Raw genomic sequence first — 27,376 nt, 5'->3', positions numbered from 1 at the left:
TTTCTGCCAGAGTAGAAAGACTGGGTAATCAGTCACATTAATTTGGGCTAAGTGAAGCATGAATGAGGCCTTCACCATTCATTCAATGTTAATCATATTGTTAGCTAGAATAACAAAACCGACTCTGTAGAAATCCAGTCTAATTTCCTTTTGTTGTAAAGTTAATCCAACCATGTTGTTATTGCATACAATTTCTGTCTTCCTGGAAGATCTTTGACATTGGCTTAGCATCTCTTTCACAGGCTTAATTCTCCTGATTGAATACTGTTTTGGTATTTAGCACAGATAACCACTCCATATATTTTGTGAAAATAAACTTGTAATCATATCTATACCCTTGTAAGAGGAGACTACCAAATATGCATCCAAGCAAAACATCATAAGTCTGAAGTTATAAAGAAGAAGAATAACAAAAATAGTGACTTAGACACCATCCAAAATGTAAAATTGCAAGAGAAATACTAAGGTGTTTCTTCCCTAAGGGACAGACAGATGTGTGTTTATACTAATTTTAGAGGTGAGAGAAAACAGAACTTGGAAACGATGTCTTAGTCACTATTATTTAAGGTGTACTTAGACTTGATGAGAATTAAACTGTATATATTGCCTAAACCTTGGCTAATGATGATTCTTATTTAATATATGCTTAAAATACTGAACTGGACTGAAGAAAATGTTTGGGTCAGTTAATTGAAACCTATTCCTGTCTTGGCCACTGATGCTGAGATAATCAAATGAGCTGAAAAATACAATTAAATGCTATTTTCAGGTCTGCCTTTTGAGCATGCCTTGTGCCCTCCACTTAAAATAATGCCTCCAGGTATCCTCACATACTTTATACACAAAAGCGTGAAAATATGTATACACAGACACGGTGAGGCTGCTGGCAGCCAACGCACCTAACTCAGCCAAGCACACTTGTGTGGTACTTGTCCTTGGTGAACCTTCCTCTGGTATTTCTTTTGTGTTTCAAGCATGTGTAACGTTGACTTTTCGTTGTAAAAGCAATGGGGTTGCCTTCAGTTGCTTGCCTGACTTGGTGTGGAGAACAAGAAGGGTTTTCCTTCACATCCCAAGTCTTCTCCAATATTTCCTGAGTCGTCAGGATGGAAGGGGAATGCCAGGAAGGACTGGGGTGAGGGCCGTACCAGTCTGTCTCATTATCTGTCTTACTGCTGCTGATGAGCACTGCCTCACACATCCAGCTTTGTGGATTGCTATGCACAGGGAGTTCAACATCAGTCCTGGACAATATCAATTTTAAACCCCTTAAAGACCTGGGAAGGGAGTCTGTCTTCATCCCTCTCCCCAAAATTTAGGCATGCTCAGACAGAGAGCGTGCCAGTGAGACGGGCTCCTCCACCTGGCCACGAGCTATCCTTCAGAAATGCCAATGCCTTCCCGCTCCCTGACCTGGAGCGAGCCCATGTGCCTGATTTAATGTGCTTGAGCAGATCTGGGAGGACTGGGCTTGTCCTTCCCATCCTCATGCTCCATCTCCTCCCTGGGTGATACATTGGGTCCAGGTTGAAACCTTGTAGAGCAGATGCATAAACAGAGATTGACGTCTAGTCAGAGCTGATCTGACACATCGTGGTCAGCAGGGCTCCTAGCCATGGCCCAGGAGAGGCACTGGGAACATGCAGCCAGGGACAGCCTTGTGCCTTTCACCAAAGTCCTGCATTGGCAGAAGTTGGTGGCAATGCCTTTCCTTAGCCTGTGTGGCTCAATTTGTAGACAAAAGGAAAATTGTAGTAGAAGTTTTTAATACTTTCTCTAGAGATAAATCTCACTGTCTAAACCCAGGAACGAAATAGAAACAAAACAAAACAAAACAACAATTCATTTTTAAAATTACTTTCTCTTAAAGCTGGTTGCATGATCTTTTTTTGTCAAGCTCACCTCTCATGACCAATCCCCTAGGCTCATTATCTTCATGGATGAAGTGCCTTCTTGGAGTTGTCTTCCATTTAAGTGGCAGATCAGTGTAGTGATTTTCATTTTCATATTTACAGCTGCCTTTTTAGTCCCACTGAGTATCTTAATTCAGTATTCTTCAGCAGAGGTCCTGGCAGTGCTTATGCCTCTGTATGTTTCATATCAGACTTAGTTGATTTCTGAGAATGCGTGAGGTGTCATTTTTCTCCTGGATAACATGGGGGCACCAATAAAGAACACCCCAAATTCTAGCACCTTTGAAAGTTGAGGAAGTTTGGCTGCATTCTAGCTCTGGTTATCCCTGAAGACTCATTGCCTGGAGGCTGTGGTTGTTATCGGCTCTAAGTGCTCATCTCTCTGGCTGCAGGTAGTTGGGTGGGGCTCTATAACACACCATAAATCACTGCCGGGGAAGTGCCTTCCCTGGGTCTTTGTTCTCTCCTGGCTTTGTGTGTCAGAAAACAATTAACAAACATTTGTGAGGGATTCTTGGTGATGGGTGACATCATTGTTTTATGGACATAGGAGCTGCCTTCCAGGATAACTCCAGGTCCACACCTAGGTCAGTATCCTATGTTTGATACTGGCCAATGTAGCTGGGGGAAATGGCCATAAGCCCTATACATTACCTCTGTATTTCATTTGACCTTATGTCTGATGCCCCAATACCAATAAACTTTTATCTTTTTTCTCCAGTGTGTTAAGGAAAATGAAAACATTCTGCAGGCAGCATTTTAGGCAAGATGTCCTGAGAACCCTCTAGCATTCCTAAGTTTTCTTTGAACTGCAAAAATATGGTGTATTTATAAACAGATTTCATTTACAGTGTTAATAGACTGAGGGTGATGGCCAGCACTTTGCTGTGAAAGCCTTTCAGTCCTATAGTGATTTTTAAAGATACTGTCCCATGCACCTCTATTGAGGTTACTGCTTAGTATGTGGTCCTCAGTACTCCCAGTGTCTTTCATGCATGAGTGCACTGGCAGCTTTCTCATGATGGAACCTGGCTTCATCCCACCAAAAGGTCAAAGGAAACAGGGAGGGATGGGAGAGAGAGGCCCAAGGCCAAAATCTGTCCCTAAATCCTCCACAGGGGGAAGCCACCCTTGGCCTGAAGTGAAGAGGTAGCTGCTTCCCCCAGCACTGAGTGGAGGTGATGTCCTCCAGCCTCAGCGGCCATGGCTCATGGGCAGACAACGTGGGCAGAAGGAAGGAGTTTTTGGCTGGGTGGGCAGAAGGTCCACCTTCTGTCTTTAGATGTGCATGGTGTGACTGCAGCCCATGCCACAGTGAGAATGAAAGGTGTGAAATGTGCCATGCAGATTGCATCCAGCCCAGCAGCTCAGTCACAATGCCCCAGACCACCTCAAATTTTCCATCAGATGCTTTAGCAGGCAAATGTAAGCATGAGGTCAGATGGCTGCCAGATTTCATGTGCTGGGATCATGCCTGAGGTGCAGCATCTTTCATTATCCTTAGCTGGCATTATGTTTGCCTGCTTGTATTTTGTTTTGCAGTTTTTCAGAAATATGTTTAATTGCCATTTCAGTGTCCTGCAAGTGAAACAGTCTTGGCTGCCATACCCTTGCTGTGATGTTGACTTCTTATTCTTGCTCTCTAATGGGACTTACATATATTCTTTTTCTTTTTCTTTTTCTTTTTCTTTTTCTTTTTCTTTTTCTTTTTCTTTTTCTTTTTCTTTTTCTTTTTCTTTTTCTTTTTCTTTTTTTCTTTTTCTTTTTCTTTTTCTTTTTCTTTTTCTTTTTCTTTTTCTTTTTCTTTTTCTTTTTCTTTTTCTTTTTCTTTTTCTTTTTCTTTTTCCTTGTTCTTTACTGTTTCTGTTTTAAAGATGAAGTCTGGTGGCTGGAGTTGTTTGGTTTTGCTCCTCATTTCAGAGAGTAAGATGGCCCATCAGGAATGAATTTTCTGCAGCAGCAGCTGGGGGAGTGTTGCTCATCTCCGTAGAGATCATAGCCACATGAAGGCCACCATAAACGAGCAGCAACTGTTCACACTGTACTGGAGCTGTGCCCTCCCTTTTTTTCCCTTATGATAAATCTGACTTCTTCCAACTCATTCCCATTTTACAAGAAGTTGGGAACAGAATGTGTCTTCAAGAAATTTCATTAAGAAAATGTAGTTGGAGCTTTGGCTGTTTTGCTTAATAGGGTTGTTAACAGATTGAATTGAATGTCCTAAGTACTTTTAGTTTTGATTTAATGGGACAATGGCATAAGGTTAATTAAGTGCCAATTGGTTTTTGCAAACAAAATTGGAGAACAGGAATTACAAAACATAAAATTAGTTGCAAAGATACCAACCTTCAAATGTTTTTAATCAAGTGGCTTTTAATTCATCTACAATTGTTGCATTGTATTTAAACTTCCATTGCAATTGCTGAATTATAATTAAACAACTATTGATTACCTAAAATAGAAGAAGGGAAATCTTCTCCAAGACCTTCATATTCAGAGTGTAGATTTCCGCTGCCCTCTCTGCCCTCCTACCAGCACTAGCCCTGTCGGATATCAATAATATTTTCTGTGGAGAGAAAGGCTCTCTCACTGAGACGTAATTAAGCAGTAAATTTATATTCGTCATGCGACTATGAGCTATGAAGACGCTGGAGTGCTTTGCCACTGTGTGCAGTGAAGTCTGGAAGTCTGTCCCTGGCTAGTGGCCAGGGGCACGAGCAGCTCCACCAGCCATGCCCGGGGCTGCTGCCTGGGGTGCTGGTGTGTGGCAGGGCCCCGAAGGGAGCACACCCCACCAGGGCACCCCGCTTCCCTCCCAGGGCTGTGATGAGGACATGTTTTGGCGGTGAGGAATGTGTCAAATGTGGGGCTGACCTGCTGCAGATGGGACGGTAGCAGAGCAGGTGTGGTATCCAGCATGAATGGACTTTCCTGTGGGCAGGGTAGAGGTAAGGATTGCTGCATCTGGAAGCTTTCAACCAAAGCTATTAAAATATGGGGGGGGGAGTTGGGAGGGGGGGGGGGGGCGAGACTGGTGGTGTGTGTTCTGCATGTCATTCAGTCACCAGTCAGGGAAAGCCCTTGCAAAATCTGGTATAGCAAAAGTGCTCTGCTGTGCCCTTGTTTTGTCAGGAGACCATGGACGAGTGAAGGAGGGATTTTTTCACGCTCTGAAAGCGGCAGCCTTTCTGAATCGGTTTGAGCACATGAGAATGAGCCAGTCTGCAGGAGCTGATGCTGCACTTGCAGCTCTGTGAGGTGTCCCGTAATGAAGAAGTTCAGCTTCCAGCACTGCCAGGTCAGCACTTCACCTACTTCAGACACAATGGCAGGTGTGGTTTTGAGTCAATGACAAAGCAGTCATCACAGAAACTGCACTTACAATCTGACCAGCTTCAGAGTTTACCAAGAGTTATGCATCTTTGGTATGTTTAATGGCATTTGAATCTGCAAGGTTAGATCCCTTCAATAGAAAAATTGACATTGAACTGTCTTCTGGATTTTCTCAGCACTGTAAAACAATTATTTGTACTCAAGATCTCTGCAGTTAAACTCAAAAACGAATTACTCCTAGACACTACCCTTTAAGAAGCTTTTTGAGAGAGAATGTAAGTTGTAAGCCCTGCAAGGAAGAATCATTTTCTCTTGTGGGATGGGAGAATCTTATACAGGTTGCAAAATCTAGCACTGAAATAGCTCCTGTAATGTAAAATTCCCAGCAAAGACCATTTTTATTATTCTACTGTATTCACTTGAAGCCAAGTCTACGTGTTGTCCTGTCGCTGACCCCAGAGAGCAGAGCTCAGCGCCTGCCCCTCTGCTCCCCTCGTGAGGGAGCTGCAGGCCGCCATGAGGCCTCCCCTCAGCCTGCTCTGCTCGGGGCTGAGCAAACCCAGGGACCTCAGCTGCTCCTCACACATCTTCCCCTCTAGACCCTTCACCATCTTCGTAGCCCTCCTTTGGACATTCTCTGACAGTTTCATGTCCCTCTCATGTTGTGGCACCCAAAACCGCATGCAGTGCGGGAGGTGAGGCCACACCAGTGCAGGGCAGAGCAGAACAACCCTTTCCCTCAACCAGCTACCAATACTGTGCTGAAGTTAGGAAAGAAAAAAAGAAAATATGCAAACGTATGCTTTATTTTTCACTGGCAGTAGCTATTTCCTCTCGGAGCAGTCAGATTAGGAAGAGGAATTAGCTAACAGCCTCACGTTGTCATGTGTACAAGGGGGAGCACAAGCCATTTGGTTACAGCAGGCCACAGAGGAGTGAAGTGCTTCTGCCCCTCCTGGATGATGGAAAAGAGCAAGCCCCAAGCCAGCCTCCTGCTGCTGGACCAAATTCAGGGCAGCTTCATGCCTCGGGGTGGCCTGGCCCTGGCTGGGGAGGGGACCAGCATGGCACTGAGCAGCTGTGTCCCCACAGAGGTGAGGCGGCTGGCAGTGGTGCTCGCCCTGGTGAGCCAGGACATCCATGAGCTGCTGACAGGCATGATTTGAACGATGGGTTTGCCCCGGGGGACTCAGGATTAATTTGCAGGAGGGATGGAGGGAAAAAGCTCGATGTGGCTGTTGACAGATCACAGTGAACCTCCAGCTGATGTACTTAGTGGTTTAAAAATAACAGGCTAAGTGCGAGATTGTGTAAGGGACAGAGCAGAAAAAAACAACAATGTGGGATTATTTTTCCTCTCCAGGAATTTGTTGTCCCCCTTACCAGAAGCTCAGCTCCCTGTTCTGTTTGCCTGCTGCTTAGCAGAGCAGAGAGTGCTCTGAACTGGGCAATAAAAATTAATGATAGCAGGAAAAGATCTCCAGGAAATACAACAGAAAAAAAAAATAGATTTTTTCATTTAGAGAAGAGATGAATGCAGAGGTATGGAGAAGGATTGGGGGGGGGGGAAGAGTATTAAAAAACAAACAAACGAACAAACAAAACCAAAACAAAACAAAAATGAAAAACAAAACAAAACAAAAAACACAAACACAAAAACAAAACAAAACAAACAAACAACAGAGAGAGAAAGCAAATTGACCCAACTGAATTTTCTTCTAATACTGGAATAAAAGTAGATTTTGTAAAATGAATGCATCAATGTAAAATGAATGACTTAAAATAAAATGTTAGCAATCTTACTGAATGGAACAAAACACTGTATTTCAAAAGCACTGCATCTCCTAAATCACCCAATTACACCACCTTTGCAGTAGTCAGATGGCCATCACAATATTACCATTTCAAAGACATCACATTGAAATACAGTTATTTTTGTTATGAATACTTTTTTTTTTTTCAGTAAGGAGTAGGGTGATTTTACTTTCAGAATGATTTTAATGTTCAGTATTTCCCTTTCAGATATTGTACTGTACACTTGTCAGATAATGAGCTTGGAGTGAGAGCTCTGCAGAACCTAGTGCTCTACCTTACAAGTGAGAAGATACAAAACACAGCAGAGTGTTTTGCGTTGAGATGCAGGCAAAATTCAACACTCAAGTCTCCAGAAACAAAGGGTGTCATGGGGTGCATGGCTGATCTGCTCAGGCAGTGCTGTAGGGTTGGCAGACAGCCCTTCTGTGTCTGTGGCCGATGCAGGGGCTATTTCTTCTCTGCGTATGTGGGGATGAGGGCCAGGACCTGCTCTGGCTGATTCCAAACTTTGTGAACCAGGATGGCATTGAACGATACCACATCAGTGACTTCCAAGTTCATGCTGGGGCACCCAACTGAAGCATTTCAATTTTTTAGATGAAAATATTTCTATCCCACATTTTGATATGTTTGTTCATGCAGCTGATAGTGATATACTAAAACCTGGTGGTGGTATTGTGGTAACTTTAATGTCGTAAATTAGCCCAGTGAGTTAAAAGTAGTGATGTGACCTGGCTCTTGGGAACTGGAAAGCCACTTGGAGTGCAGTGTGTGGACCAGGAGGCTGTGAAATATCCCACTGACCAGAGAGCACATAGGGGATGCTCTGAATACTCCTGTACTATAACTCAAAATTTGTATAATGAAAAAGCCCAACCCCTGTAACAGAGTTAAACAATAAGTGCTGCCTTATTTGAATAATGCTAAATGCCATATTGTTTAAAATCAATTAAAATATTTCATTTTCATAAGCAGTTGTTTCCTGGCTAGGATCCAAATTGTAAAATCCTTCCTGTAAAGACACATAACATCTCTGGATCAGACTCTATTTTGTACACTTTGTATTTTTTATATATACTTTATATTTTTTGAAACTTTGAATTTATTTTATTTTATTTTATTTTATTTTATTTTATTTTATTTTATTTTATTTTATTTTATTTTATTTTATTTTATTTTATTTTATTTTATTTTATTTTATTTTATTTTATTTTATTGCTTTTCTGTCTTGTCCTCTTATATCTGCTCTGGCTTCTACCTGCTTTTTATTTTATTTTATTTTTTTTTGGTGGAAGGGCCAGAGATCTCCGGATTGCCTAGGGAAGCAATCCCTAGTGCCGGTATCTAATCTAATGCTGGTACTGCTTCACTACAGCCCCCTGGCACTGTGTTATTTAAAACACAGATTTTAATTCTTGGGAATAGCAGTACAGCAGGTTTTTTTAAATTTATTTTTTATTATTTATTTATTTATTTTTATTTTTACTGGCAAGAAGCAAGTTATCCACAGTTGGGTGATATATTACAGATCCAAGAGTGGTGTCATTTCATAGGGGACGCAGAATTTATTCTGAACTTTGTATCTGCATTGCTTGGTTTTACATGTGCAAGTTCAGAGTGCTTTTAATTAAAACAGTAGTCAAAACATTGCTGCTCCCTATTTAGGCTCAGAAATATCTCGATGTGGACTGCCCTGTCCAGCAGGCCGTAGGGACATGCCCTCCCAGCCCTGCTCTCAGCCCTTTATTCTCGTGATTTCTGTACAAGACACAGTATACATTGCTTAGGAACAATATGAAACTGCCCGCATCCTGATCTGATTTAAATTATTATGTTGTCTAGAGAAACAACATCCAGATCAAACGTCTTTAGAAAAAAAAAAATCCCATATGCTGTGAATTGCAAACAAAGCCAGAGTTTGCCTGGGACATAATGACACCAGCCTGTTGTGCTCTTCCGCAGCAGCCTGTAATTATTTCTCTCCTCAAACTATGCATACATCATTGAGGAGGCTGATACATAAATAAAAAGGCTGCATTAATTTCAAGCTACATTAGGAACAGGGGAGTAAAAATAACCAATGTCTGATAGATAGAAAAAAAAAAGGCAGAATTAGAAGAAATCAGACCGGGAGGTTTCTAGGGGAGTTATAGAGCAAGGAGGAAAAAATAAAACCATCGCAAAGCAAAATAAGCCTGCTATCGCTGCAGGATTCAGATGCAGCGTTTGGGCTCTGTGGGCTCCCCCAGCTCTTACGCTTGATTTTTTACAGGCTGAGCACTGGCAGCATGGCAAAGGTCTGGCATAACCCTTGGGTCGTTATCTGCGTGAGCAGCCTCGTTCTTCAAGGCCAGGAAGAAAATGGGATCACGTGAAGCCTGATGTGATTTTCTAAATTGCCCCCATTCTGCAGAACGAGGAAAACACTTTTTTATCCATCTGAAATGCGTTGGGAAATGGATGAGTTAGATGAGGCTGGGAAAGGCTCTCAGCTGGGTGTTCCTGTTTTCCTTCTGCTCTTCTGGAGTTTGCAGTTCAACTTCAAAGGTTATTGCGTGCCCGAGTACCAGTTATTTGAAATAATGGGTTACAGTTGGATGGGAATTTCACATGACACGTGGATTTGACATGACAAACCAAGGTGTCTTCCCATCCTCCCAGTCTCACGCCTGGTCACGTCATCTCAGCTAAACACAGATATCCTCCATCTGCTCCCAGGAGATGCTGTTTTGTCTGCCAAGACAGGCTAAGGGACAGTCTCTGTTATTTTTATATTTTCACAGCTGCCTCATCCCCAGTGCTGCACAGAACAAGGGAAAGGATGGACACGTTTTTCAAACCAGCACATGAGAAGTTAAGCTTTTAAATCCATATTTATGTATTTTAATCTAAGCGATTTGGTGCCTGGAAGAGCTGAGCATTCGCATATTCTGCTGAAATCCCAAGTGTGACTGTTTTGGCTAGCAAATAATGCAAGCCCTGTATGCTATATACTTTTTTTTTTTTTTCTTTAAATAAACAAAATCAATTCTAATCTGAAAGGTTCAGAAATCAAGGCCCTTGTGGGAGCAAAGGAGCGCAGCAACACATAACCCAGTCACCCGGCCACTGGAGTCCTTTCCAAGAGCACGCCACGGTTGCGTGAACCAGATATGCTCAGCAGTAGGTATTGCTGCTTTCTTTTTCCTGAGCTCATCCATCAGATCTGGCTTCTCTGGCTGGGGACCAAGCAGTAACCACACCTCTCCCCCTTCCTCCCAGTATCACCGTTTTGGCAATCCTCCAGCTGTCTCACAGAGGCTTTTCCTGGAGGCGATGCCGATGCTCCCAGCCCTGGGAAAAGGGAGCTGGCGCCTTGAGCCAGCAGGGAGGATGGGGCTGGTGGTGGGCATCGGGTTCTTGCAGCGTGTCTGTGTGGGGTCTAAGGAGAAGGGAGGAGGTGCTGAGGTTCAGGAGACAAATGCTGCAGAGGAGCAGGAGGCACACGGGATCGGTGAGACCCTGTGCCGAATCCCTGTCCTGAGCCATGCTGAGACCCGTGAGCCTGGCCTGCCCCAGGATGCAATAAAAGTGTGAGCTGGTGGTTCTTTGGTGTTTGGGGGCTTTCTGTCTATTATTATTAAAATTATTATGAAAATACAAACCCTTCCTTTTACTCTGATCCCAAAATATAACCAGAATTCATTTTTTTTCTCTTCCATATTTTAGCATCTGGGGAAAACAAAAGGGCTAAAAATGAACATGAATTTCTATTTAAGTATTAAAGGAGAATATTATTATCTGGTTTTCCATGTGATGTACTAATACTTAATGAATTATCGACTACATATCAAGGTTATTTCATGCAAGGTGTTTGACAGAAATCTGTTAAAACACAAGTGCTGACAGATTGCACTTTCTGTCATGGTTTAGGATTACATGGCTGCTAGTCACATTATGGCTGGAGCTGGAGACTAAATTCAATTCCTGGTACACCATGGCAGGTTTGACTGGGCTATCCAAGTTAATATCTGTAACTTGACAGACTTAAATAGTCAAGAGTTGGCTTTTTCTGTAGTGCTAGCAGGAGCAGAGCCAAGTGAATTCTTCTTCCAGCAGAGGTTCTGAAGGACACCTGAAGTTCTCCCCGGAGTAACTGCATTTTTCTGCAGAAATACTGAAGTAATAACTGTAGCAAATGTGTTAGACTTTTTTTCATTCTTTCTTTCTCTTCTCTTTATAGTTGTCTACTTGCTTTTTTCCATGTCAGCCTATTTATTTAGGGAACAGTTCCAGCTGTGTCAAAATAATTTTCCTTTAAGAGTTCATGTTCTTCTTTTGTTGATCAAAAGCAATTAGAGAGAGAAGAGCTGACAGTTTCACTGAACTGTCAATGAAAATACTGTAATGAACAGTTCATTTTGCAATAACCATTCCTTGCACTAAACGATCTGCAGCCTTTGGGGGAAGAACTGTACAGGAACAAAAAGTATTGTTTGTTGCAGATACCCAGTGTTGATCTTTTGGTATTTTCTAGGAACACAGTAGTTTCCTGAAATGAGTTAGAAATGAGCATTGGGAACCGTGAAAGAGATGGTAGTGTATCAGGATCTGGCCTGACGTTGGTGACTGCAAAACGTTTCCTTCTCTCTTCAGGAGCGTCTGGGTGTTTTACCTCCTTTAGAAGCTTGCTGTAAGCACAGAGCTCTGTGAACCTGGGTAAGAAATGGGAGAAGTATGCCAGGTCCGGGTTACTGGTCCTAAATAATTTTATCTGGTTAATTGTTTTATAATCCCAACTATATTGGTAATAAGTGAACCATTTATTTTTTATGATCATGAGTGGTTTGGAGCTTTGTCCTCCCTGGGAAGGCTTTTGCAGGAGGCTTCATATGCACGATATTAGCAGTTGGGCATGCACATATGGGTATTTTGTAGGCAATTGCACGCAAAGAGCATCAGCAGCTGAAAATGCAGCACATCTTTGCAGGGGGCACTGCCCCTCTGGAAGAGCCCAGCTGCTCTTCATGGCCATGCACTCATGCAAACTCTGGTGTGTGAGCAGCTCTGGCTCTGCCAGCCTTGCACAGAGCTGAGGAACTGAACAGAAAGAGGAACATGGCAATTAAACTGAACGCTAGAAAGAAGTTAAACTCTTGGTGAGTATCAGCCATTTGCTCAGCTTAGCCAATACTCACAACACGTTTGATATATACTGTTTAACCTAAAATCCATAAAAGAAGAATTCATCTCTCCCTAACTGACTGTGCTAGGAATAAAACCTATTTTGTGCTCTTAAATCTTCCCAGACTCACTTCCCCATGGCCACCTTATGCGCAGGCTTTTCCTACTTTCTCCTTTTGTTTGGACGACTTCCCACTTTTTATACATTTTGGGCTTCTCCTCCATCCCTAGACAAGTGTGCAATCTGAAGCTAACCTGCGTCAGAAACAGCAGAGCTCATGTTTCTGTTGTAGATGTTCTCTTCTTATCTCAGGATTTGAAGGGCTTCTCCACTTTGCTCCTGGGACAGGGCCAGGACTGTGCTTGCCATAACCTTTTAGCTGTTTATGCTCTGCCGGTGGATGGCTTCTGCTTGATATGGTCCCCCTAAGCACTTGGTGTCTGTGGGACAGTCAGGATGACTCAATCTTCAGACCCACTTTTTTTTGGGTTGTGTATTTTTTCCACAGGGTCACCCAGGAAGCATCACACTGCTCAGCGTCACACATCTGATCTGACCACCTTCTCCTGCATGGTCTCGGAAGGTGAAGGCGAGGTAGGTGTGCTGGGGACCCTGCAGGAGCACTCGGTCTGCAACAAGTACCTAAAAATATGAGATGAGGAGCAGAGGTGTTGGGCAAGAAGCTTGACAGTCTGAAGCTCTTCCCTGGAAAGTCTCGTTTCCACATCTATCTGGACTTATTAGATCAAATTTACTTCTTGTAGCACCAACACCAGAAATAGCCTGGACACTGAAATGACAGGCTGGCATCTCTCGCACAGAAAAGCGAGCCAAGCAGTTGGTAATGCCATTATAACCATCTTTTCTGATCCTTGCTGGCCTCTTGGCACTGCCTTCATAAACTTATGTCACAGCTTCAGCTCAGTCACCAATGATCTCATTCACTCAGGCATCTGTCTGAACTACCAGAAGCTCCAAAAATATTGAAGACAAATTGCCTTTGGCAAGTATCTTGTGGTTCCAAGGCAAGGTAATCAGTGGTGAGGAACCTTGATGCAATTTCCGACAGGCTACTTTAAGGCATAATCATTTAGTCAATGTAATTAGCAAGATTTCAGAAACTAGCACTGAAAGCAGCAAGAGGAAGAAAAAATGGATGACCAGGTTGGTGTCTCGTCTCCCAGAGATGCAGAAAAGGGAAAATTGGCTTTCCCAGCACCCTGGCCAAATCCCCCATCTGTTACAACAAGTTTCAAGCTACCGCTTCACCTCCCCACTCCAGAGCCTTCAACTGAAATTTCAGAGCTCATGGCATATTTTCCTGGTTTTGCCTAATTTTTTAGCATTCTTTCTCTTGCATACTGTTCAGGGTGTGCGTTTTATGTTAATTCCTGTGTTAATAAGAACCAGTGAAAGGCTTTTGCAGGAGTGCAAAATGGATCCCAAATTATTAGCTCTGTCTGGTTATTGCTTCTTTCCCCAATTATTGTTCCCAAATAAAATTTGTCAGTTGGTGTCTCCTGACCCAGATGTAATTATAGCGTGGCTGTCAAATAAGAGCTGGTTCAGAGCCAGCAACGAGGGAAGCCTCCTTTGTAGACATAAGGAGACTGTTACTAGCAGCTTCTCTTTCAGGGTTTGGGTCCTATTTAAATAATGAGAAAATAGCTGTCTGTCTCCAGGAGAATAGTACAAATGGCTGCCTTTGAGTGAAACATTTGGTGCTGTTTTTATGCTTTTCATGTTGTAACAGCATGCTGCCTGACTGCAGCCCCATACAACCTCTGATGTGTCCAAGCTGGAGATGGAAAACAGCAAACAGAACAATTTTACTGGGCTGTTTGTTGGTATTTTATATGGAGTTTTCCAATGGGAACCAACGCTGCTGGGGTCTTGCTGGCAGACTTGAAAGCATTAATTATAGAAGAAATGTGCATCTCGCTTTGATTTAAGATGTGTAGGTCTAAGTTACTATTGTGTAACCCATGGAAGTTATCCCACTAATGTAGGAGATATGGATGGGACCCTTGCTTATTTTGAGGATGTCCCTGAATAGCCGCGGGTTGCACAAAGGCTTGAATATGGTGGGCCAAGCACCCATCTGGCAGTTTGGTGATTTGCTGCTTTTCATTTGTGGTCCTCTATTGTGTGGCAAGAACTGCCAGCATATGACCGTGGTATTTTGGTGTCTCATTTCAAACTCTCAGCAAGTCCAAAGCTAAGCAAACATCACGAGCCTGTCCTGAAATGACAAACTGCCTCCAGAAAATGGCATCAAAATGATGGAGCTTCTTCATGCTTCTTCTCGTCCTAGGGTTTAGCAACCATCTACGGTCAGTTTGAGGACCAGAGGTCTCACGCAGAGAGGTTCAGTTCTTTTTGGGCACATCTGCAACACATCTCATACAATTCAAGTTCAAAATTCAAGATGCCCTTGACACCTTGCCTCTTGCAGAAGGGTCTGCCTCTCCCTGGAGCTGGTAGAGCTCACAGGGGGAAGCCTTCTTTTCCTCTCTAGGTCCAGCTGGGGTCCCTGGGGGTCCTGGCTTGGTGCTGGGCAGGACCAGCTTCCTCTGCCCTGCCCGAGGTCAGAGCTTTGCCCTGGTGAGGAGCTGCACGGGGGGAGATCTCCAGGTGCCAGAACTATCAAAATCCTGTTGAGAGGTAAAAGTAACACTTACTAGAATTAACTTCTATTTCAGAAATCACATCTTCCCCCTCTAGTTTAACTTCTTCTTGTCTATTTCTACCCTTCATTGGAGCAGGGAAAATCTCCAGCGTGCAGCTTTGGATTTTATTAGCACTGCTGGAGAGCTGAGGCAATGCCCCTCGCCCCGAAGGGGCTGCTCCAGCCACACACCTGAATCTGGTTTGAGGGCTGCAGAGCTGATGTGACGGCCAAGCATGTGCAGGAGCAATTTAAAGCAGGAACGGAAATGTTTCCCCTTTAAAGAAAAGGAGGTGATGCTGAGCCCTTTCCACAGGCTAATGCCGATTTCTGAAATGAAAGCCAGGCCAAGAGCAATAGATACATCCTGCACAGACTGCAAATCATCTCATCTCGTGTCTGGTTGTTGAAGTCTTGGATTTTCTAAGCTCCTTTTCCAAACTTTAAAAACTTTTTCCTAAGTATTAAATCCAAGGCAAATCCATGTGGACCTCTGTAATAAAAGCACTGATGTTAAAAACCGAACTCTCAGGGTAAATTACGTAATCATCTTAACCAAAAGCCTTTGGCCTTTGTAGAAGCTCTGCATTGGAAGACCTTCAGATGCTGTTAATTTTACTTGTTGATGGGAACTGGGAGTGGGAACTTAGCAGCAGCAGCTACGTGGGGACCTCTGACAAAGGTGGCCCGTCCTGTGACCCACGTCAGTGCTTAAAAGCAGAGATGGAAGGCGAAATCCCACTGTCAGCCGAGAAAAGGGCTTTCCGCTCTTCCTGGCAATTGCTGTGTGGGATTCCCCTTTTTCCCCAGAGCTTGAAATCCAGGATTGTGTGGCCAGTTCTAGAAATTAAACTCTTAACATATGGCTCGTCCTGCTGAGAGGGCGGGGAAGGGAAGAAAAGCCTTAGTGAGGAACCTAATCCTCTCTGCTCATCTCAATGCCAGCTGCTGGTGAAAGCTTCCCACTGCGGCCTCTCAGCATCCTGAGAAGATGACTGCCAGGTCCCCAAATGACAACTTGCTTGGTGGCACAAAGCTTGTTGGTGTTATGCCCTGCTGGGTCACACCAGCAGCCCTGAGTTTAGTGCCTAGATTTTTTACCTCTGCCTTCCTCTTCCCAGAAAGCAGTAGTAACAGCAATGCAAACCCTCATTTTCCTTGTAGCTCCAGTGGTTAGAACAAACAGTAGCCAGTGGTCGTAACTTCTGATACAGCTTTTATAACATTTGAAGGGCTGGTCGGTAAACTGTGGAGGTGTTTGAGCCGGTGGCAGTGATGCTGGATTCAGCACACTGAGTGCTGTGTGATCAGCACTAACACAAGAAATAACCTCAGCACATGTCTTTTGCACAGATCCAGCAACACACCTGCTATTGTGAAACCAGATGTGCTGCCTGCATTACCTGCATCTACAAGGGCCATGGCATGCGTGCTGGTAGCACCACGCCACACCTTAACCTCTCTCCTGACCCCACACCCTGGGCGGTGCTGCGGTGGGAGCCCAGGTACGGGGCCAAGCTCCCAGCAGCACACTCTGCCCAAGCAGCCCACGGCCAATTTTTGCAAAGTGCCAGGTAGCGGTATGGAAAATATCATCACCTACAATAACACGGCACAATCAAGTGATTAGCAGCTCATAAAGGACGGTGTAACTGCATAAAGCTGTTGCACTAATAGTACGGGCACTCGTGGCCTGTAAAAGCTCAGTAATGGTAAATAAGCTGCCATGATATTATTCTCCAGCCTGTCATTACCCCAGTTTGTTTGTAAACTTCCAGGCACGAAGCCAGGTATTGATGACAATGGAGTCGACTGTATCTGAGAGACTGGACTTTAATTTTCCGTGGAGGTACAAAACCCACCAATGCAGCAAATCCAATCTGCAATTAGGAACGTTTTTGTGAACATCTAGATTTACTCACAGCAGTAGAAAATGAAGTGCCCATCGCTGTGTTTTTGGCACCCGGAGCTGGATCAGTGCCTGGCACTATGGAAAGAAGGTATTTTATAGCACCATAGCTCCACCTGCAACATCAGGTCAGCAAAATTACCCTGCGCAGGGACAGGTGCCCTTGCAAGGACGGAGGCTGGGAGCACTGCAAGGGGCCCTGCATGCAGTCTGACAGAGTGTGTATAAACAAGGGATTCCTCCCCACCGCATGGAGAATTTCACCACAGGAATTGCAGGAGAAAGGAAATATTTGTCTTCAGGTTGCGCTTGCATTGATAGCTCATTAACACTGATTAGACTGGATAGTCTAATGGTAGTGTCTGATGAAGGCTGTGATCCAGTTGCCACTCCTTTAACTGCTTTGTGGTGCTCAAGTTTTATTTCACAGCGAGCACCTTGCTGTCATGGGCACCTGCTTGTGAGGACTTAGCAGAGCGGCTTCAAATGCTGAATCTCTGTTTGTTAGCATACACATAAAAGTGCTTTCTGTTCTCTGCTGTGATGGAGACTCTTTACAGGTCTCAGACCTTGCCCTAAGCATGTGCAGGTGGTGCTGGGTGGGAGATGCTGAGCACACAAGCTGGTGTTTTTCTCCTCCTGGATAACTGGAAGGTGTCTGCAGGAGCAGCTCTCTGCAGACCACCACCCTGACCACAGACTTGGGTGTCAACTTGCTCTCGACCCATGCAGCGAGGCAAACTCTGTTGGTATGAATTTTATATTATTCAGAAGTCAGTTGGTGGTGAGATTTTCTGTTTCTTCTGCCTTTCAGGGGTCTGTCCTGGGTCTGGTGCCAGGTTATGTTTTTATAGTGGTTGGGTGATGGAGATGGGTGTACCTTTATGAAATATGCAGATAACTTTAAGCAGGGTTTGGACTTCCAGGTTGCCTCACGAGGTCAGGTACAGGGTCAGGATCACGGACTGTGATTCAAGGAGACAAGAGCAAGGTGGGAATAACCACCAGCATCAGTACTGGGTGAGAGATGCCAGCCAAGGTGGCTGCTCCCCTGAAGGGGATGACTTTTGGTAATGGACCACAAGTGGGCAGACATAAATGCTGTGCAGTTAGGAGAAAAGGCAAAGAATGTGTAAGCAGTGCTATGGCCTCATAGGCATCTGAAGTTATTATTTTTTTATGATTTTATACCAAAAGGATTGAATGCTGTGACCAGGTTTGAGCTATACTCTTAACAAAGATGCAAACCACTTAGAGCCTAGAAGAAAGATGTGCAGAAGTCTAGAAAATATTTCTTACTAGATGAGAAAACATCTCTTACATTTGGATCAGTCTGCCTGGGGATTTATCCACTCAAGCCTTAAGGCCCTGGTACAGCAGTCAGGTACTATGAACCCCTGCCATTCTTCTGCTGTTTCTCCTGGTCCTTTCAGACTTGGACTTTACCTTCCATTCTGCACTCAGACCTAGCCTTTCTATCACAGGACACTTTGCAGACATTTGGGGAATAAACTGCATTTGTGGGATCTCTGCAGCTGGATACACCTAACAACAGGCCAAGCCAGCAGCTGACAGAAGTGCTTTAGGTGCCGTCGTTGGGATGCAGGGTGTGCTATGTGATCCTGGACATCTTTTCCAGTTCTGTGATCCATGCTTACATTGCCCTATCCAGATTTCATAAAAAAATAAAAATAAAATAAAAATAAAAAAATGTTGAGGATAACCAAAGCCTTCAAATTCAAATGCTGTTACATAGTTTTATCGATAATGTCACAATTTTTAAGACAGTGCCCTGATATATTTACGCCTCGTGTGATTTTCTGAACCCTTAAAATGATCAGTTTAAGTGTCTCACATGGCACATAGGCTTCCACAGCAGCAGTAAGTAAAACAGGTTTGTATTTGCATCTCGAGCCCCCTTCACGTACTAATCATGTCCATTGCACACCTGCACCCCTACGGGCATGGCGGTAATTCCCATTTATTTCCTTTTTTCTTAACAGTTAACAACAACAACAAAAGCTAATGCCGCTAAGGATTACAGTTGAGCTCTAAAGCTGTAATTGAGGTTTCTAGGTGCTGTGGGTATACCTATAATTTAGCTGAGCTATTACATGCTTTGGTGAGGAACCATTTGACAAATGCACACAGGTCTCAGCAGATGTCGCGAGAGCCTTCCCACAGCAGTGCTCTCCCGCTCCCTGAGCAAATTGGGGTGAAAACCTCAAGTCATCAGCTCTTTTGTCTTGAACGCAGCAGTCAGGTCCACGCAGCCAGCTTTACATTTCAGATGTGCCAGATCCCCGTGCAGCTGGCCTGGGTGGCTGTCAGTCACCAGCTGGCCCAAGTGACGGATAGCCCTGGCTGAATTCGTGCCTTTGCTCACCACCTTGCTAAATAACCTGGATATTGCAGAGGAAGCCCAAGCGATCTGTCTTAGCTTAGCACTAATAGTTCATTTATTGTATGCAGGAAGAAAGGGGCCCAAGGAAATGCACACGGAGGTTTTATTTCTCACCACCATCCCATCCCTTTCCTCCCCGGGCCTGCTGATTGCTTCCAAAGCCTGTTCCCCAGTGGGTATTTTAAGACTCGATCTTTTATAGGGAAAGGTTTTTTTTTTTTTTTTTTTTTTTTTTTTTTTTAATGCAGAATGGCCAGGAAGTTTCCTGAGGTTGCTCTGGGAATGAATCCAGAGACGAGGACAAGCCCTGGCAAGTGGCCAGCCCTGCCTTGCAGCCACCTGGGCCGGGGAGTTCCCCAGGCAAACCTTCTCCACAAAAGTTTTCTCCTCAAATGATGCCTTGCCTAAATTTAGCCATTTCAGGCTATATTCAAAGCTAAATTGGGAAGTTATGCTCCAAGAAACTTGGCTCCGCTCTAATTATACATTTAGTTGCACCATTCATCAAGGATTATAAACACATTTAAAGCTGGAACGGCAGCCGGCACTTCCTGCATCGTTTGGTCATTCCTACCTCAGCTGATGTTTGCTTTTGTGGGCTCAAGAAACACCTCTGAAACCCAGAGGCACCCTCTCCCATACAGGCAGAGCAGGAGGTGAAGTCCTTTCCCCTAAATCATTGCTGGTGCAGGCGTGCAGGGTTTGGGCTGGCTGCAACCCAGGTGAGTGGGCAGCCAAGTTTAATGTGACCTCTCCTGTAAATACGTCAGCAGGGCTTGGAAATGGGTGGGGAAACAGCACTGGGGACGGGTGGGTGACTTCAGAAGCTGCTCTGAATTGCTCAGTAAAACCTGCTTGAGCTTTTGCACCGTTCTGTGCTGATGGCTGCAGCTGGAGGAGGACAGAAAACAAAGGAAACTCCGGGTTTTGTTTGTCACAGAGTGGGTATTATTTACCAGCTACCACAGTGGTTACTGGTTTTCTGTAAAATAGATGTAAAGAGTCAGCTACAGACTAACGGGAAGCAGATGCTGCCCCAAACCCAGCAACTGGTGCACAAAGCATGCAAGGCCGGGCTCCTCGTGGCTGTGCGAGGGCTGCTGTGTCCGCAGGAAGCAGGGCACCCTCATTCAGAGAGGGAAAGAAACAGGCATTGCATGCAACAATTTACTAAAAAAAATTAAAAAGCTACCAAGTGTTATCATGTTTGGTAACGGGGCCATGGTGTCAGGGAGCTGCCATGAAACACGAGGGAAAAATATAACAAAATGTGGGGGTTCGTGGCCACCTTGCTCTCCAAGCAAAGCGCTGTAAGAGACTCGCTGCAGTGCACAAGGTGTGTACGTCTTCCCTCGAGGACAGGCCAAATGCTCAGGAAAGTTGTTTCCCACATATGAACATTTATATCCAACTCTGGATTTAACGAGTAGAGCATAGCCCTTTTTTTTTCATAGCAAAATGTGATGTTGCACATTTCTTTGCTATGCACCTACCTGCTGGCTGGCGATGCTTTAGAAGTACCTAGGTAAGTTTTGTTGTATCACACCTTATCGAGACATTTTGGGCAGAAACCTGCACCTGTCCAGGGTGCTCTGCTGCTGCCTGCCCTGCGGTCTGGCCGTGCTTTGCAGCACCCTCTGCCTGCTGCTGCAGAGGAGCCCTGAGCGAGGCGGGAGCTTTGCTGATCAGACTGTCTCTGGAGCTAAATAAAAGCCCGAGATGATAGGTGTTTTCTTCTTATTTCTGTAAGCAGTAGCGGTGCTTCTGCACAGCAGAGTCTTCTTTCATTTCTGTAACTCAGTGGGGTCTCCGTAGATTTGCACTGAAATTGTTTAGCCGTTGTCGTCTCGCATCGTAATGGCATCACCAGGAGGTCCTTCTGTGCATATGCAGGGTCCATTACACAAACACCCACCTCCTTCTGCTGTGGCAGTCCCACCTAATAATGACATTTTAATGATTTTTTTTCCAGGGCTAAGGGTTTTTCTTTTAAATCCAACATTATAATGACATTTTTTATGGCATAATCAGACGGTCTCCCCAGACTGTAGCGTTACAATGTCTTAATGTGAATCTCAGTAGCAGAGCTTCAGCGCTGCCCTTCTTCCTCTAGGTGCGAGCCCCTAGCTCTTAGAAACCCCATGGAAGGCAGAGCTGGCGTTGTGAAGGGGGGCATCCAGAAAATAAGGGCTAAAGGCAAAATTTTCCAGCAAAACGGGTCCGGATCCCCCTTTGGATGTGGGGATGTCCTCCTGGGGTGGCACCTCCTCCCATGACATGGATGCCCGTGCTGCCCAAAGGGTCTGAGCCCACGTCTCCCTGCCAGCTCCCTGCAGGTGCCACATGAGAACCGGGCAGCTGGAAGGAGACAGGAGAGGGCCAGGACATCCACCGAGGACTGCAAGGAATGGGGCCAGACACTGCCCTTCACCTCCACACACCACACCCTCAGCGCTGGGCTGGCCATCAGGTACCCTGAATTCTCTTATGTCAGGGGAAATGGCTTCAGTGGGATGAACAGTGGGAGAAGGAGATTTTCTGGTCACAGACAAGGTGCTGCAGAGTTCAGCCGAGCAGAGGAGGGTTTGGGGTTCAGGTGCCACCTTCCCCTTCATTCACCAGGGTCTCCTTGTGCTTCCTACACCCATTCATGGGTTGGGCTCTTTGCATTTCAGATCTGAAGGGCAGCTGTCCCTGATGTTTCAATGCTGGCTTTATTTTCTTTACTAGCTCCAAACGGAACCACTCGTTATAAACTGAATTCCCATTCTTGACAAGTACACAAAGATAAGAGATTTTCTTTGGCCCTCGGTTCTGAAAGCTCCTGCAGCTTAGCTTAGCAAAATGAGGACTGTTTGTGCTGGAGCTGCCCGAAACGTTCACTTCCAGCTCTCCCAGAGAATACATTAAACAACTCCTTCCTTTTGTCTCAGCATTTGCTCTGCTCCCAGCTTTCATCAGAAGCAAGGAGAGAAAATCTCACGAGGGAAAAGCACACAAAAAGCAGAGCTCAGCTTTTAAACTGATCTGCGGCCAGGTTTTGGCAATGAGAAGCCGGCTGGTACCCCTGAGGAAAAAGGGAAAATGGCTTTAGTGCTGTGAGGGCATCAAGTGATGGGGTCTTTCCAAGCTGAGCAGTCAGCCCTGCATCACTTGGGGATGGTCCTGGCTGCAGGATAGGACCAGAGGCAACATCCAGCAACTGATCCCTGTCTTCTCACACCTCCCTGCTCCTGCTGCAAGGACTTTCAGAGGAGTAAGCAGCATACTTTTTGTGGATGTGTCCTGGGGACTGTGTTCAGCGGGGTTTTAAGCAGAATACATGAAAAAGCCAGGAGAAGCCAGCAGAAATAACTCAACCCCTGAAACACCAGTGCAAACAAAACACTCGCACACAACTGAGTGTGTAGAAATCTCTCCCAGCGGCAGGCTTGAGCCCCAAACACCTACATGATGGATCCAAACTGGGACCCACAGCAGGGATGGCACCTTTTGTTTCTCCAGCGTGCAGAATGGCCTCATTAGTCATTAGACTTTGAAATTACTTTCTACTTGTAAATATACTTTTGGGAAGTGAATTCAGCTGAGTAAATTGCATCTTTTTCCAAATGTGTGTAGGCTTGGATCAGCTGGTGTTTGAACTTCTCTTTGTCATACACTTCCTCATGGGCCACGGAGTGTGTGTGTATGTGCAGTTCAAAAAAAAACAGCACAATTTTGCTGCAAGCAGTTCGTTTGCAAATATTGAGCAAGTGCGTATGAATTTTACAGTGTAATTAATATGATGAAGTTGGTGTTTACACAAGGAAGTTGGCTTGGCAAACCTGTGTTTGAGTGGCATGCCTGTAGGAATTGCTCTGAAAGCCCTGGGTTGTGTCTCTGCACTGCAATGAGCCCCCTGCTCCATCCGTCCTGGTGAGGACCCCTGGGAAGCACAACTCCTCTCAGTCCAAATAATTCATTTTTCAGTATTGTTAGCATCTGGGGTAGCTTCTGGGTGCTTGTATTCCAAACTTATATTGCACACCCCAAATGTGTCGTAAAAGCCACAAAGACCGTGCTCTTGAAAGAAGATACATCTGAAAGATGTGAAGTAAATGTCACAGCAAAGAGAAAAAAGGAAAAGCAAAAAAAAGGAAATGGGACAGAGCTCAAACAGCAGAGAAAGGGGATATTTTGTATCCTATAAGCAGGTGGGTGTCTCTCTAGGATGTTGATGAAGAGGGAGAGTGTTCACATCGCCTAGCATCAGCAGTGACCGTGGGGGCAGTATCAGAGACACCTCCCAGGTAGTCACAGGGGAGGGCAGCTTTGCCTCCCTCCCTGTGGACTCAGACCTACACTGGCACCCTGAGAAGCTCCTGAGAGGACCCAAGGGCCTCAGGACACCTGCCCTCTTCAGTCCTTGCTTTGCTGATTCCCCGAGTATTTGCTGCCTCTGTTGGGCAGGTTTCGGGTGGCTGCAGTGAGTTTTTAGTGACTGTCTACCCAAAGACCTAGCATACAGGCTGAAAGCACCATCACCGAGTGTATGCATCCAAAGTCACCTTGAGGAACGCACAGAGGGAACTAATCTGGTGGCTCACACCAAGGGCCGAGCATCTCTCTTGGCTTTTCTGTCCTGTCAACATAACCGGCCACCCACCGGTCTGTCTGCAGCTGTGGCAATTACTCATGTGCAGGGCACGAGACCCAGCATGAAGCCTGAGAGCATGCTGAGGAGAGCAGCAGCGTGAAGGCCGAGTGCTCTGAGCAGTACAACCGTCCTGGCCTCCGCCTGTGTGACCATACGTCCTGAGGACAGCGCACCAGCAGGGTTAGTAAACCCCTCATCCGAAAAATCCTCTGCCCACTTTTCTTCCCACTTCTCTTTCCTGCTTCTCAACTCCTCTCTTTTATTCCATACAGAGAGCTCTGACAGCCCCTTTTCCCTGCAAACTGCTGTGTTTTGCTTCTCAGGCACGTCTCCTCACCTTGAGGGCCTAGCCCAGCTAGCTGCTGCCCCTTGCTGGGGTCAGTGTAACCCTGTGGTGTCACAGCCCCACAGAAAGGTCTGCTGGGGACAATCTGCAGCACTCAGTAGCCACAGCCACACCGAATGCCAGCAGACAGAGTATCTGAGAAAGCACTGACATACAGCAGCGTGAGAGGATTGGAAATATGGATGGACAGAGAGACGTCCCACACGTGTACAACAGAGCTCTCAAGAAGCCTCTCTCTGCTGCTCACCATCCTCTCAGCCCCAAGCCTTGGGCTCCCCCTGCCCTGTGCTGCTGAGGCTCCTGCCCTGTGCTAATGCCCAGGATTTGGGATCCCCTAGAACTGAGCCTCTCATGGCCAGAATCTTATCACTGAAACACATCTCCTTGGAAAGACCTTTGACAGGCAGGAGAGTACTGGGATTAAGGCTTCACCTAATTTAATTTGTGGAACTGTTCTTGCATTATGTATGCTGGAAAGCAAACAATAAACATAAAAAAAAATACAGACAGTTATTCTTTGTTTTGGTTTATGAGACCTTATACAACATAAACAACATCTTTCTGCTGGCAGAGAGAATCCTCTGGATGTTAAAATGAGCAAAGTGAGCACGGCGAGTTTCAAGAAGGTGAGCAGATGTGCAGTTTTGCTGCAGCGACAAGGCTCACACACTGCTGGCGTCCCCGGAAATCCACGTGTGGATAGCAGGTAGCAGCAGAACCAAGAATCCACGTGGGACTATAGCATCCCAGTTCATGCACTCTACAAAAACACCTACTGTGTTCACCATGTGCAAATCCCCTCGTACAGGTAAGGACATTAGGTAGCCCATCATTTCAGCCCTTCATTCGTATGAATGATGTACTGGTTGTGGTTGAAGTGCTAGTGAGATGACAAATCCATGGCACATCTGGCAGGATAACTTTATTCAGTGAAAGCTTTGTTTAACTTCTTGCTCAACAGCACTAAGCCTAAGCTGTGAGACCTTTGTGTATCTCTGAAAATGTCCTTAAAAATCTCTAATAACTTCTTTAAGTTCAATGAAGCCTGACACACACACAGGCACACACCCCTTTTACATGCAAATAGTGCACATACACACACCTGTATATGTATATGCATGCCCTTCTAATGAATAAACCCATATGTGAACCAAGAAACTTTGATTCCAAATAATTTTGATTAGTAAAATTTAAGGGAAATTATAATAAACTTGTTTAAATAATTTAAATAGATTTACATATTGGGATAGCTAGGTAGGTGAAGTCAGAGTGGGTTTGTTTGTTTTGTTTTGTTTTGATTAGTTATAACAGGTATGGAACAAAAAGTAATGTCATATGTATTGCTGATTTCTAGTCTGGGTCTGTGGGAAACACCATAAGAGTTTCTGGGTATCAGTGAAGTGTACAGCAGAAGTGAACATCATGCATTAATTCTGATTAAATACTCATTAAAAAATCATTAAATAGAGATGGAAGCTACTGAACTGAGTAGTACGAACAAAATATATGTGTATATATTTTTATGCATATATATATTATATTATGTGTATATATATATAAATAATGCAAATAATGCATCTGGAAAGTTTTATAGAATCATAGATTATTCTCAGTTGGAAGGGACCCACAAAGATCATTGAGTCCAGGTCCTGGCTTTCTTCAATATAGTTTCTCATCTCAAGAAAGAAGAGATCCAAGAAAGAGTAACAAAGTTAGACATGTGGTGAGACTTAAGTTTAATGGGGAGAATGCAAAACCAGGGAATGTTTATCCTGAGGAAAAAAATGATGTGGTGAGAACTTGATTGATTATGATGCGTATAACACAGACAGATCGATCTGTTCTCCCGACTCTGTTTCATAATAGAGGAACAGAAGGATGCTTACATGAAAGGGCAAGAAATTTGTAAGCAGTAAAAGTACTTATTCCCACAGCAATTTTGTGGTGGCCAGGGCTGGAAGCGGTCATCTGAGGAGGAAGTGGGGCTGGATATAAACAAATGTGCATCGCAGAATGGGTAACATTTTCTCAGAGAGGACTGTTGGGACCTTCTCCCTCCCCAAAAGGTGTCCAGAAATCAGTCAAAGAGGAAGGCAAAGCAACCCTGGAATGGCCTCTGGGGCTTGTCATGCCCATGGCTTCATAGGTTGGAAAGAAAATGTTAATACATTCCAGTGTGGGAAGCCAAAGTGAATGAAATGAAAGGAAATGGTAATAGCTGCAGACTTGCTGAAAGCGAATGCCTCCACTCCATCTCCACATCGAATTTAGCTGTATGATGCCTCTCATCTGAAACCATTACAGTCAGTATCAGTTCCAGCTATATCATATACACATCAATTTAAGATCACTGAAAGTAGATGAGGTGCTGAAGGATGCACAGCATGCTGATTAATATGTTGATTTCTTTATAGCCTGCATATAATATTCACTGCTTTCACACAATGTCTCGGTTGCATTTGCTCATCAGCAGTTGTTACATATCAGATTAAATCATCATTGGTTTAACAGAATATTTGTGATATAACTCCTCAAATGAACAGTCTTAGCAAGCAGTCAGAGATGCTCACAATGTTATTTTCTCAATGTTGTTTTTGGGTAGTTGTGTTGCTATTGTAGCAAATTTCTTAATTATCAGGCAATCTGCTAATTTAAACTGGGCTCTGTTTGTCTCTGGGAATAAGGTTCTTAATATATAATTAGCTAAAACAACACATTATTTAGCTGTGGTTTTCAGAGCCATGTTATATTTCTAAATATGCCTTCAGTGGGGTGGTGTTCTCCTTTTATTTTTCCCTTTCAGCCCCTGCCTGCAGTGACTGCCTGCCTGGCCACCCTTTATCCCTCTGGATCTGAGTGTCCAATAAACACCATATCGACCTGATGCCCTGGGTTTGTCCCTACCTAGACAACCACTGCAGCTCTCCTTGGCTAAACTTGCAGTCACGTTTCCTCTTATTTTACCCTGGTTCCTGTTTTTGACCTTGTTCTGCTTTGTGCCCAGTCCATTTTGGGCTCCTTGTCTTCTCCACCTCTAATGCCCGAGCCTGTTCTTGACTTGTCCTCTGACGTGGTGCACTCTCTGATCCTGTAGCCCAACTCCTGACCATGTTCTTTCCCTGTACCCCCACTCAGTGCAGTTTTGCAGTGACTTTGGTTATCCCACTGTAACACACTGTGCCAAGTCT

Source organism: Anas acuta, chromosome 1, assembly GCF_963932015.1.
Source record: "Anas acuta chromosome 1, bAnaAcu1.1, whole genome shotgun sequence".
Taxonomy (NCBI): Eukaryota; Metazoa; Chordata; class Aves; order Anseriformes; family Anatidae; genus Anas; species Anas acuta.
Note: the sequence above shows the minus strand (reverse complement) of the source record.